Raw genomic sequence first — 12,576 nt, 5'->3', positions numbered from 1 at the left:
TCCTGGTGGTTATTGTTAAGGGCATCTTGCAATCATAAGAACCACTAGGGTCAGTAAAAGGAAAGGAAGGTGCACAAACGTAAAAGCCCAAGCATCTTGATTGCTAAACCTGAGAGGGAACCTTCTTTTCCATTGAGCAGAAAAATAAGGCATCTCTTACAGGGTAAAAGGCTTTTTATATTTGGGCTTTTTGGCGAGATTTTGAGGGGATGGGTCAGGACTTGTGGCTTGCTGACATGTCCCCTGGAAAATGCTTGTAGCCTAAGTAAGATGAAACCTAGGTCTTTCTGAAATGGTGGGTGGGCTTATTCAAAAAGGCAGTACTCCTGTCCAGGCTCTATCATTCCTGATTCTAAAGGGGTATAGGAAGATGGTTCACCATTCTTTTCTTGGATGCTTCCTGCTGAAAGAGGGTGATAAAGCGTGTTTTCTGATATTTTGAAGCGGGAAGGCAGTTTGGGGTGCTGTCAAGTAGTTTCCCAGGAGATGGCTGCCATTCAATCCTGTAAAAAATCTTTGGAATAGGCTAATTAGGCAGGGAAGGAAAAGAAGGAGGAGGGTGATAAAGGCTAATGGGGTCAGAAGAGGTAGCAGGTAACCAACAGTTGTAGAAACTGAGAGGATAAGACTTGGACACAGGCCGGGGAGAGAAAGGATAGAGCCCAGGGGCTGGTAAGATTGGAGAGGTTTTGTGAAGAATGTCCCTGTAGGGACTGATGGAGGGCAATATTTTGGGCTTTGGGGATAAGGAGTGCAGCTGACACTAGGACTTTTAAGCAGAGAGGCCAGCCTTTTATCAAAAGGTTGAGTTGTTTGGAAAAATAGGCAACTTGCTGGAGGGAGTCCCCGGCTGATTGTGAGAGTAGCTCTAATGCTTGTACCTTTTTCCTGGTTCAGACTAGAAAGAAAGGTTAATTACGGTTAGGTAGTATCAAAGCAGGTGCCTTGAAGTTCTTATTTAAGGGCCCAGAAAGAAGCAGGAATTAAGTCTGTCTCTGGCACCCTTTTTTGGAGATCCCTGTGGGAGGCATCCTAAAGGGGTTTTGCAATGAGTGAGAAATTTGGGATCCAGACTCTAAAATAGTTAAGAACCCCAGGAAGGAAAGAAAATATCACTTTGTGGTGGGGAAAGGGAGATTATTAATAGCTTGTTTTCAGAAGGCGGGTATGCAGCGAGTGGTAGGGGTGAGGTCAAGACCAAGGTAGGTGACCTTTTGCTGTATCAGTTGAGCTTTGTGTTCTGAAACATGGTATCCCTTTTTCCCCAAGAATCTAAGAAGGAAGATGGTGTGTGTGATATTTTTTGAGGGGATGCAAAGCAAGAGGTCATCGACATATTGGAGCACATGGCTAGGGGTGAGGTCGAGTGTAGTGCTTGGCCAAAGAAGTGAGGACTTTCCCAAAATCCCTGGGGAAGAACTGTCTATGTGAGCTATTGGGTGAACAGAGCTATGTGATCTGTCCAGGTGAAGGAAAAATGTTGTTGGGAATCAGGGATGAGGGGAATAGTAAAGAAGGTGTCTGAAGTCTAGGACAGTAAAGCACTGAGTACTGGGGGTGATATGGGACAGGAGAGTGTAGGGGTTGGGGACTACTGTGTGGGTGGGAGCAATAGGTTCATTAATCTTTTTGAGATCTTGGACTAAACAGAAGGAGTCATCACGATTTTTTACAGGAAGGATGGGAATATGGTGGTAGGGTAGGGATGAGGATTTGGCCTTGAAAAAGGAGGTTGATGATAGGCTGGAAGCCAAGATGGCTGTCGGAGCTCAGAGGGTATTGGTTAACTGTAACAGCTCAAGTAGGGTCTCTCAGGGCTATTTTGAAGGGTTGGTGATGAGAGGCTATAGGTTTTTTATTTCCCAAATGATAGGGTCAACTTGTGATTTAATAAGCTGTACCACCTCAGAGGGGCGAGCCTCTTTAGGGGGTATAACTGGGAGAATGAGGGAGGGTTCCAAGGGAAGTGAGGGAATGTGTAAGTATGCCCCATGCAGTGGAGAATATCTCTTCCCAGAAGGAGGAGTGGGGCAGTGGGGAATTACCAGAAAGGAGTGAGTGAAAGTAATATGGCACAAAGAACAATTTAAAGTAGGGGTTTGGGCTGGTGTTTTAATTAAGCCTTTTGTCTCAACAACCAAGATAGAGAAGAGCAAAGGTCCAAAATATTCAGTAAGGCTGGTCTCTGTGTTGACCAGAAAAGAAACCTGACTTCTGCCCACCACCACTGTTACCCATGGATCTGCTGGTGTCCTCATGGGTGGGGCCTTGGGATCCAGGCCACATCAATCATTCTCTGAAGACAAGGCCATAAGGTCCTCCAGGTCCTCTCTAGATATGTCCAGTCACCTGGAGGAGAGAGAACTCAAGGGAGGGGCTGACTTCCATAGAAGGCAATCCATTTTCCAGTGACCCCACTGTCTTCAGTTCAGACACGGCATTGTAGGAGTCCTGGGGTAAGCTTTTGCCCAGTGGCCTGGATTGCCACAGTGAAAAGAATTGCTAGGTGGGTGTGGGGGTGGAGCCTTTTGTGGACTTGTTAGCGAGAGGTTGAATTAGGGAAGCCAGAATCTGACATTTGGCTTTAGTCTGTTTTTCTGTCTAGGTTTTCTGTTCCTCATCATGGTTGTTGAAAACTTTAAAGGAAAAATCTAGAAGCTCTTTTTTGGTTGTATGGGGTCCATTTTGTAATTTTTGAAGCTCTTTATGAATATCTGGGTAATACTGGGAAATGAAGTGGAGGTGTAGGAGACTAAGACCCTCAGGAGATTTAGGGCTGGTGTTTATATATTTGATCATGTTCTCTGAAAGGCAGTTTCATAAAGAGGGCTGGGTTTTCATCTGCCCCTGGGTAATTTCCCTGAGGTGCTTATAGTTGACCTGTTTATTTTTATTTCTTTCCACCCCTGCCAGGAGGCAAGTGATCATGTGATCACAAATTGCCCTACCAGGGTCACCGAGTTGGTATGTCCATTAGAGGTTTTGGGGCTCAGACCTGGGTACCACTCAAGCTGCCAGATTAGCAGGGTGCTGGCAGTGCAACTAGTCAGCATGATTTTTGGCCTCATGCCAAATGTGTTCTGTGTCATCAGCCATGAGGGTGGACAAGCGGATGAGGTAAATGCCCTCCCAAGTGAAGTCATATATTTCAGTAATGTGGAGGAACTCTTTCCTGAATTTATCAGGATTTTCTGAGAAGGACTCCATCTTTTGTTCAATATGATCCAGATCATTAATTGAAGAGGAGACATGAATACAAACAGACCTTTCAATGCCTGCTACTTCACGGAGGAATAGGATAGGGTGAGAAGCACTCTGGGGATGTATTGGGTGGGAAGCAAGAGTGTGATAGTGTGCTTGAGTAGGGTAAAGGGTGGGTTTGGAGAGTGGATTGGGTTAAAAGGGTCAGACAGGCCCAAAGATATTGGAAAGGAAGAGGGGGAGGGGTGTTTAAAGGGAGCCAATGGTGGGGAAGAATTTGGACTTTGCTGAGGCTGTTGGGGAAGAGAAGGATGATAAGGCAGCAGGTTATCAGCTGGGTCAAACTTATCAACAGAGGAAGGAGAAGGAGGGTAAATGTGCAATGTTGTCAGGGAAGGGGCATGGGGTTTTTGTTCAGCAAGGAGAACTTTAGAGGGAATTTTTTTGGCAGGAGGAGATTTAGGGGGTTTTGATTTGGTGAGAAGGATTTGAAGAGATAAGAGGAACAAATAGAGGGTTGCTCATGGAGGGTGAAGAATACTTGGGTTTGGGAAACTCTGAACATTTGCCAGTCCTCTCGAGGAAGTTTTCAAGATCTCAGAGGATTTGGAAATTGAAAGTACCCTCAGCTGGCCAGTGTGACCTGTTATTGAGGTTGTATTACTCCACAGAAGTGGAGTTAAAGATCATTTTTTCGATTTGGTATCTCCTTTTAATCCAAATTGGGAAAGATTAAATAGGAGACAGCTGAGGGGGAGTGTCTCCCGATGTTTTTGAGGGAGAATTGTCCATCATGGGAGGGTGAGAAAGGTGTCGAGTTGAGAAACAGCACACCTGAATGTCTCCCTGCAATTTGCTTCCCAACCAGAGTGGTGGGCTCCCGGAGTCGGAGAAGATTGCCCTGCATGCTGAAAGAAAGTGACCCCCAGTAGGCAGAGTAAAGGAGATTCCCTTTTGTTATGGTGTTCTCAAATGAAAAACAGAGAGGAAGGGAAGGATAAAAGAGAAAGGGGACAGCGGGTCTATTTTCTCTGGGTGCTAAATTAAAGCCAATGAGGCCAGAATCTTACCCTCCTGGGAATGGCAATGGATTAGTGGTAGGTGGTGGATGTGTAGATTGAGGTCTGACAGGACAGTCCCCTAACTCGAGTTCACAAGGGGCTGGTGTTGGGTGAGGGAGGGAAGGGAAATGGGGCAAGACACAGCAGGCTCTCAGGATCTAGGAGTTAGCCTGGAATGAGCTGCTACTGACCACTGCTTCGTAAGTTGCAAAAGGGATCCTGCTCTCAGCTCCTGCTCCCAGGTTTCTGCACCAGATAAAAGGAAAAGAAAGGATGTGAACTCAAGAGTCCAAGCAGGTTTATTGCTAAACCTGAGAGGGACCCCTGTGTTCTGGTGAGCATAACAAAGAAGGCATCTCTTACAGGATGAGGCTTTTCATGGCTGGGTATTTTCGTGGGCTTTTGAGGGGAGGGGCCAGGGAAAAGGTGGACTTGTGGCTTATTGACATGTCCTCCAGAAAATGCTTGTAGCCTAAGTAAGAAGAACTTAGGTCTCTGAGATGGCAGGTGGGCTTATTAAAAAATGTGGTACCCTTGTATGGACTTTATCAGTCAGTCCAATCACAACATTGGTTATTGATAGTTTGATATTGGTGCAAAACAATCCCTTAGCATATTAATCATAGTTGTTTTAAATTTCTAGTGTGGTAATTTCACCATTTCTGCCATGTCTGGTTCTGATGTTTTTTATGTTTCTTCAAGTTGTGTTTTTGGGTTTTTAGCATACCTTGTAATTTTTTCTTCATAGCCAGACATAATATACCAGGTAAAGAGAACTGCTATAGATAGGCCTTTAGTAATGTGATAAGGTGTGTAGAAAGGGAAAATGGACTACAGTCCTTTGATTAAGTCTCAATCTTTAAGTAGACCTATGCCTCTGGATTGTGAACTTCACAAGTGTTTTAACATTTTTCTCCCCTTTTAAGTGGGAGAAGTAGTAGAGTGAGCTGGAGTTGTATTTCCCTTCAACATGGAAGACTAGCACTAACAGGGGTTGTGCATTTCCTTTGTCAGTTCAGTTAGGTTCCAATAATACCTTAGCAGGTTAGGATCTGATAATAACCCTACAGGTTAGTTTCTCCTCAGGACAGGCCTTGTTAAGAAGGACATAGTGCTCTGGCATATTTCAAAATGGTATATTTTCCTCTCCCCCTTACAGAAGCAGGAGGAGATTTTTCTCCGTTATTTATGGTGTGAATCTGGTCTAGCTTCTGGATTTAAATCTCACAAAATTGTGGGGGCCCTTATAAATGGTGGCCCTGGAATTTTCAAGTCTCAGAGCTGTTCACACTTAGAATCCAGCATCCATTAATTACAATTCTAGTTTTCATACTCTGGCCCTGGTAGGTGGTTTCTGTTCATGAGTCTCTGCTTTGGTAAGTTATTATTCTCTGTATTTGCCTTTAGGTCTCTCTAATCTTGGGGACAGCAGTTTTCCCTGTATCCTCACCAATCTTACAGATAATAGAAGAGAGCTGTTGATTTTTCAGTCTGTTCAACTTTTTCTTGTTATCATGGAGTGATGGGTTTCAAGCTCTTCATGTGCAGAACCAGATGGTATGAGTCTTTTTTAGGGGTAGAAATGGGGTTGAACAAACGGCATGAAATGCTAGGTATTTGTGACTTTTTCTTATGAGCCAGATGCTCTGTGGCACCTGGGTGAATTGATTTGACTTAAGGTGTCAAAGGCAGAACAGGTAATTACTAGGCCCTTGTTTCCCTACTTTTGAATGCTACATGAAGAAATGGATACCAAAGTTTAAATAAAATGTTTAGTAAAAGGGAGAGAAAAAAGGATGGCTATTTTGGCATTCTAAGTGTCTGCTTTTCTGCATTTCTGGCCATCCAAATTTCTTCTTTGGAGAACAGTCTTCATATCCTCTGCTCATTTGTTAATCGGGTTATTTGTTTTTTGGGTGTTGAGGCGTGTAAGTTCTTTATATATTTTGGATGTTAACTCCTTGTTGGATATGTAATTTACAAATATATTCTCCCATACTGTAGGATGCCTTTTTGTTCTGTTGATGGTGTCCTTTGCCATACAGAATTCTTTAAGTTTGATGTAGTCCCATGATTTCATTTTGCTTTTGCTTCCCTTGCTCGAGGAGATGCATTCATGAAGAAGTTGCTCGTGCTCATATTCAGGAGATGTTTGTCTATGTTGTCTTCTAAGAGTTTTATGGTTTCGTGACTTACATTCAAGTCTTTATTCTATTTCGAGTTTACTTTTGTGTATGCGGTTAAACAATAACCCAGTTTCATTTTCTTGCATGTAGCTGTCCAGTTTTGCCAACACCAGCTCTTGAAAAGGCTGTCATTTCCCCATTGTATGTCTATGGCTCCTTTATCATATATTAATTGACCATATATCATTGGGTTATATCAGGGCTCTCTAGTCTGTTCGATTGCTCTATGGGTCTGTTCTTGTGCCAATAACAAATTGTCTTGATTACTGTCACTTTGTAGTAGAGCTTAAAGTTGGGGAGCATAATCCCCCCAGCTTTATTCTTCCTTCTCAGAGTTGCTTCGGCTATGTGAGGTCTTTAGTGGTTCCATATGAATTTTAGAATGATTTTCTCTAGTTCATTGAAGAATGCTGTTGGTATTTTGATAGGAATGCATTAAATCTGTAGATTGCTTTAGGCAGGATGGCTATTTTGACAATATTATTTCTTCCTATCCATGAGCATGGGATGTGTTTCCATTTACTGGTATCTTCTTTAATTTCTATCATGAGTGTCTTGTAGTTTTCAGAGCATAGGTCTTTCACTTCCTTGGTTAGGTTTATTCCTATGTATTTTATTCTTTTTGATGCAATTGTGAATGGAATTGTTTTCCTGATATCTCTCTCTGCTGGTTCATTGTTAGTATATAGGAATGCCACAGATTTCTGTGTATTAATTTTGTATCCTGCAACTTTGCTGAATTCAGATATTAGATCTAGTAGTTTAGGAGCAGATTTTTTAGGGTGTTTTATGTACAATACTTCATCATCTGCAAACAGGGACAGTTTAACTTCTTCCTTGCCAATCTGGATTCATTTTATTTCTTTGTGTTGTCTGATTGCAATGGCTAGGACCTCCAGTACTATGTTAAATAGAAGTGGGGAGAGTGGACATCCTTGTCTTGTTCCCGATCTTAAAGGAAAAGCTTTCAGCTTCTCAACGTTAAGTAAGATGTTGGCTGTGGATTTGTCATATATGGCCTTTATTATGTTGAGGTACTTTCCCTCTATACCCATTTTGTTGAGAGTTTTTTTTTATCATGAATGCATTTTTAATTTTGTCAAAACAGTTTTTCAGCATCTATAGAGATGATCATGTGGTTTTGTCCTTCTTTTTGTGATGGGGTATATGATGTTGATGGATTTTTGAATGTTGTACCATCCTTGCATCACTGGACTAAATCCTACTTGATCATGATGGATGATCTTTATGATGTATTTTTAAATTAAGTTTGCTAATATTTTGTTGAGAATTTTTACATCTATGTTCATCATGGATATTGGTCTAGTTTTCTTTTTTTGTGATTTCTTTGCCTGGTTTTGATATTAGAGTGATGCTGGCCTCATAGAATGAGTTTGGAAGAATTCCCTCTTCTGCTACTCTTTAGAAAGCTTTAAGGAGGAATGGTATTAGTTCTTCACTAAATGTTTGATGAAATTCAGCAGTGAAGCCATCTGGTCCAGTGTTTTTATTCTTAGGTAGTTTTTTGAATACCAGTTCAATTTCCTTGCTGGTAATTGGTCTGCTCAGATTTTCTGTTTCTTCTTTGGTCATCCTTGGAAGGTTCTATTTTTCTAGAAAGTTGTCTATTTTTTCTAGGTTATCCAGTTTGTTAGCATGCAATTTTTCATAGTATTCTCTAATAATTCTTTGTGTATCTGTGCTGTCCACAGTAATTTTTCCTTTCTCATTTCTGATTCTGCTTATGTGTGTAGGTTCACTTTTTTTCTTGATAAATCTGACAGTTTATCTATTTAGTTTATTTTCTGAAAGAACCAGCTCTTGCTCTCATTGATCCTTTCTATTGTTTTATTCTTCTCGATTTTATTTATTTCTGCTCTAATCTTTATTATGTCCCTCCTTCTGCTGACTTTGGGCCTCATTTATTCTTTTTTTTCTAGTTTCATTAATTATGAATTTAGACTGCTTTATGGGATTGTTCTTCTTTCCTGAGGTAGGCCTGTACAGCAGTATACTTTCCTCTTAGCACAGCCTTGGCTGCTTCCCACAGATTTTGTGGTGTTGAATTATCATTGTCATTTGTCTCCATGTATTGCCTGATCTCTGTTTTTATTTGGTCCTTGATCCATTGGTAATTTAGGAGCATGTTGTGAAGCCTCCATATGTTTGTGACATTTTTTATTTTCTTTGTGAAATTTATTTCTAGTGTCATACCTTTGTGGTCTGAGAAACTCTTTGGTACAATTTCAATCATTTCTAATTTACTGAAGCTTTATTTTCTGCATAGTACATGATCTATTCTTGAACATGTTCCATGTGCACTTGAGAAGAATGTGTATTCCGCTGCTTTTGGGTGTAGAGTTCTGTAGATATCTCTTAGGCCCATCTGTTCTAATGTGTTGTTCAGTGCCTCTGTGTCCTTACTATTTTCTGTCTGGATGACCTTTAGAGTGACTGGAGTGTTGAAGTCACCTAAAATGAATGTATTGCATTCTATTTCCCCTTTTAATTATGATAGTATTTGGTTCACGTATGTAGCTGCTCCTGTGTTGGGAGCACAGATATTTATAATGATTATATCTTCTTGTTGGTTTGACCCCTTAATAATTATGTAATGTCCTTTTATGCCTCTTTTGACTTTCTTTGTTTTGAAGTCTATTTTATCTGATACAGGTACTGCAACTCCTGCTTTTTTTCCTCTCTATTAGTTGCATGAAACATCTTTTTCCATCCCTTCACTTTTAGTCTGTGTATGTCTTTGTGTTTAAAGTTAGTCTCTTGTAGGCAGCATATAGATATGTCTTGTTTTTTTGTCCATTCTGTGACTCTCTGTCTTTTGATTGGTGCATTCAGTCCATTTACATTTAGTGTGATTATCGATAAGTATGTACTTATTGTCATTGCAGGGTGTAGATTTGTGGTTACCAAAGGTTCCAGGTTAACATCTTTACTATCTAAGAGTCTAACTTAACTCACTAAATATGCTATTTCAAACACAATCTAAAGGTTCTTCTCTTTTTCTCCTCCTTTTTCTTCCTCCTCCATTCTTTATATATTAGGTGTCATATTCTGTACTCTTTGTCTATCCCTTGATTGACTTTGGGGACAGTTTTTAATTTTGCATTTGCCTAGTCATTAGCTGTTCTACTTTCTTTACTGAGGTTTCATTACCTCTGGTGACACCTATTAAACCTTAGGAATACTTCCAGCTATAGCAGTCCCTCCAAAATTGACTGTAAAGATGGTTTATGGGAGGTAAATTCTCTCAGCTTTTGCTTATCTGGGTATTGTTTAATCCCTCCTTCAAATTTAAATGATAATCTTGCCAGATAAAGTAATTTTGGTTCCAGGTCCTTCTGCTTCATTGCATTAAATACATCAAGCCACTCCCTTCTGACATGTAAGTTTTCTGCTGGGAAGTCTGATGTTAGCGTGATGGGTTTTCCTTTGTATGTGATGTTATTTCTCTCTCTGGCTGCTTTTTTTTTTTTTTTTTGAGAGGGCATCTCTCATCTGGCTGCTTTTAATAGTCTTTCCTTATCCTTGATCTTTCTCATTGTAATTACTATATGTCTTGGTGTTGTCTTCCTTACATCCCTTGTGTTGGGAGATCTGTGAATCTCCATGGCCTGAGAGACTATCTCCTTCTCCAGATTGGGGAAGTTTTCAGCAATTACCTCCTCAGACAGTTTCTGTCCCTTTCTCTCTCTCTTCTTCTTCTGGTACTCTTATAATGTGGGTATTGTTCCATTTGAATTGGTCACACAGTTCTCTCAATATTCTTTCATTGTTAGAGATCCTTTTTTCTCTCTGTGCCTCAGCTTTTTTGTATTTCTCTTCTCTAGTTTCTATTTCAGTTATCATCTCCTCCACCATATCTAATCTGCTTTTAATACCCTCCATTGTGCTCTTCAATGATTGGATCTCTGACCGCAATTCATTCCTGAGTTCTTGAATCTTTCCATACCTCCATGAGCATGTTAATGATTTTTATTTTGAATTCCCTTTCAGGAAGAGTCATGAGGTCTATGTCATCTTTCTCAGGAGTTATATTAATTTTACTCTGAACCAGATTCCTTTGGCATTTCATATTTTTATATGTCGTCCTCTAGTGTCCAGAAACTCTAGTTTCTGGAGCTGCTCAACCCCTAAAGCAATGTCGGGGGTTGCAGGGGAGTGGTATTGGTACCTGGGGGGAGGAAAGAGCTGTTTTCTGGTTCTTGGATGCTATGCGTGTCTCCATTGCCTGAACCAGTGGGCTGAGCACACAGTTATAAGCTTTTGTCCCAGAGCAGCCAGATATGGATGCCTGCTTTCCACAAGTGGTTGGAATCTCAGCCTCTCCAGGAATTCTGCCTGTTTTAGCTTTCCAACCCCATAATAACGACAGTATGATGAAAGCACCATGCAATGTAGGTTTGTGCTCCCAGAGCAGATCTCCGGAGTTAGGTATTCAGCAGTCCCATGCCTCCACTCCTTCCCTGCTCCATTTCTTCTACTCCACGTGGTGAGCCAGGGTGGGGGAAGGGCTTGTGTCCTGCTAGGCTACAGCTTTGGTATGTTACCCTTTTCTGTGAGTTCTGTGCTTTTCTCCAGGTGTATGCAGTGTGGCGCAGTCCTCTTTCCTGTTGTTCTTTCAGGATTCATTGTATTAATTATATTTTCATATTATATGTGGTTTTAGGAGGAAACCTCTGTCTCATTCTTCATGCCACCATCTGTAATCCACTGGGGAAAATTTAATTTTTAAACTGGGAAAAGGAAAATACAAATAGTTCTGTCTTCATGAATCTTCTGCAGTATGAAAACAAGGCTCAAGTTACCCTCTCAATAAAATAATTTTCAATACTTATAATCCTCTTCAGTTGAGGAAACCTGAGTAGCCTTTTTCTTGCAAACTAAAATACCTCTGGAGAGGGGCAAACCCCAAATATTTGGAGCTTCAGTCCATTCCATGCATATCTAAAAACAATCCACTTTTTATAATTTATAACATGAAATTATTCATAAAATTTTGTTTCACAAAATGTATCCTATTCTAGCCTGCAAAAATTTAAACCACTGAATAAGGTTTCCTAGAGAGCAGGAGTCACATATTATACCTCAGCTCTTCCAGTCAAGGTCCCCTCTAAAGTAGAGGTTAAAGAAATATTTATTTCTTTGATTCATCTCTAGTGGATTCTGGGGAGATCCATGCAGGAGGCCACACATATGATGTCAAAGGAGGAGTACAAAAAGTAGGTTCAGTGGAAGAAGGTACTGTTTGTGCTCTAAGGGGGGATAGGTCAGTCAGTTGCCATATAGTGAACATTTACTGTGAGCAAGCAAGTACTAAGGCAAGAGGTTATGAATGAACAAGTGTTACCTATATAACAGGTCACTGAGTACTTGTGAACTTATCTCAGTTTTAATGTAAGAATTGTTCTTTTTATAATCTGTAACCACATCACTTGACCTTAGACTTGTCAAATTGCTACAATGGAGTTTGAGCCAATGACTTTTATATGATACATCCTGTTTACAAATAATTCAAAATCTTTATTTATAAAATATACATGAGCAAAAATGTATGTTTACATCTCCTAAATAAAATTGTACATTTTAAACAAAATGATGTGGGTGAAAGTATGCCATTTTTTAATGAAGTATAGTTGATATACAATCTTGTATTGGTTTCCAGTATACAACACAGCAGTTTAACAAGTAACCACATTATTAAATCCTTACCTTAACTAGTGAAGTTACTATCTGTCAACATAGAAAGATGTTCCAGAATCATGGCTTTATTCTCCATACTGTGCTACCATCCTCTTAATCAACTTGTATTGTAATTGAGAATTTTTGTGCTGAATTAATGCCCTCCCTTTCCCTACCCACCCACCCCAGTCCCTCCCCATTGGTAACCACCAGTCACTTCCCAGTATCTCTGACTCTACTGATGTTTTTTGTTCATTTTGTTGTTTTCCTTTCAGATTCCACAAATAAGTGAAGTCATATGGTATTTGTCTTCGTCTGGCTTCTTTCACATAGCATAATACCCTCTAGGTCCATCCATGTTATCACAAATGGCAGGATTTCTTTCCTTTTTTTGGCTGAATAGTATTTTTTTGTGTATATGTACCAAGTCT

This window comes from Manis javanica, chromosome X, assembly GCF_040802235.1.
Source record: "Manis javanica isolate MJ-LG chromosome X, MJ_LKY, whole genome shotgun sequence".
Classification (NCBI taxonomy): domain Eukaryota; kingdom Metazoa; phylum Chordata; class Mammalia; order Pholidota; family Manidae; genus Manis; species Manis javanica.
The sequence above is the reverse complement of the archived record's forward strand: the minus strand, read 5'-3'. Positions refer to the sequence as shown.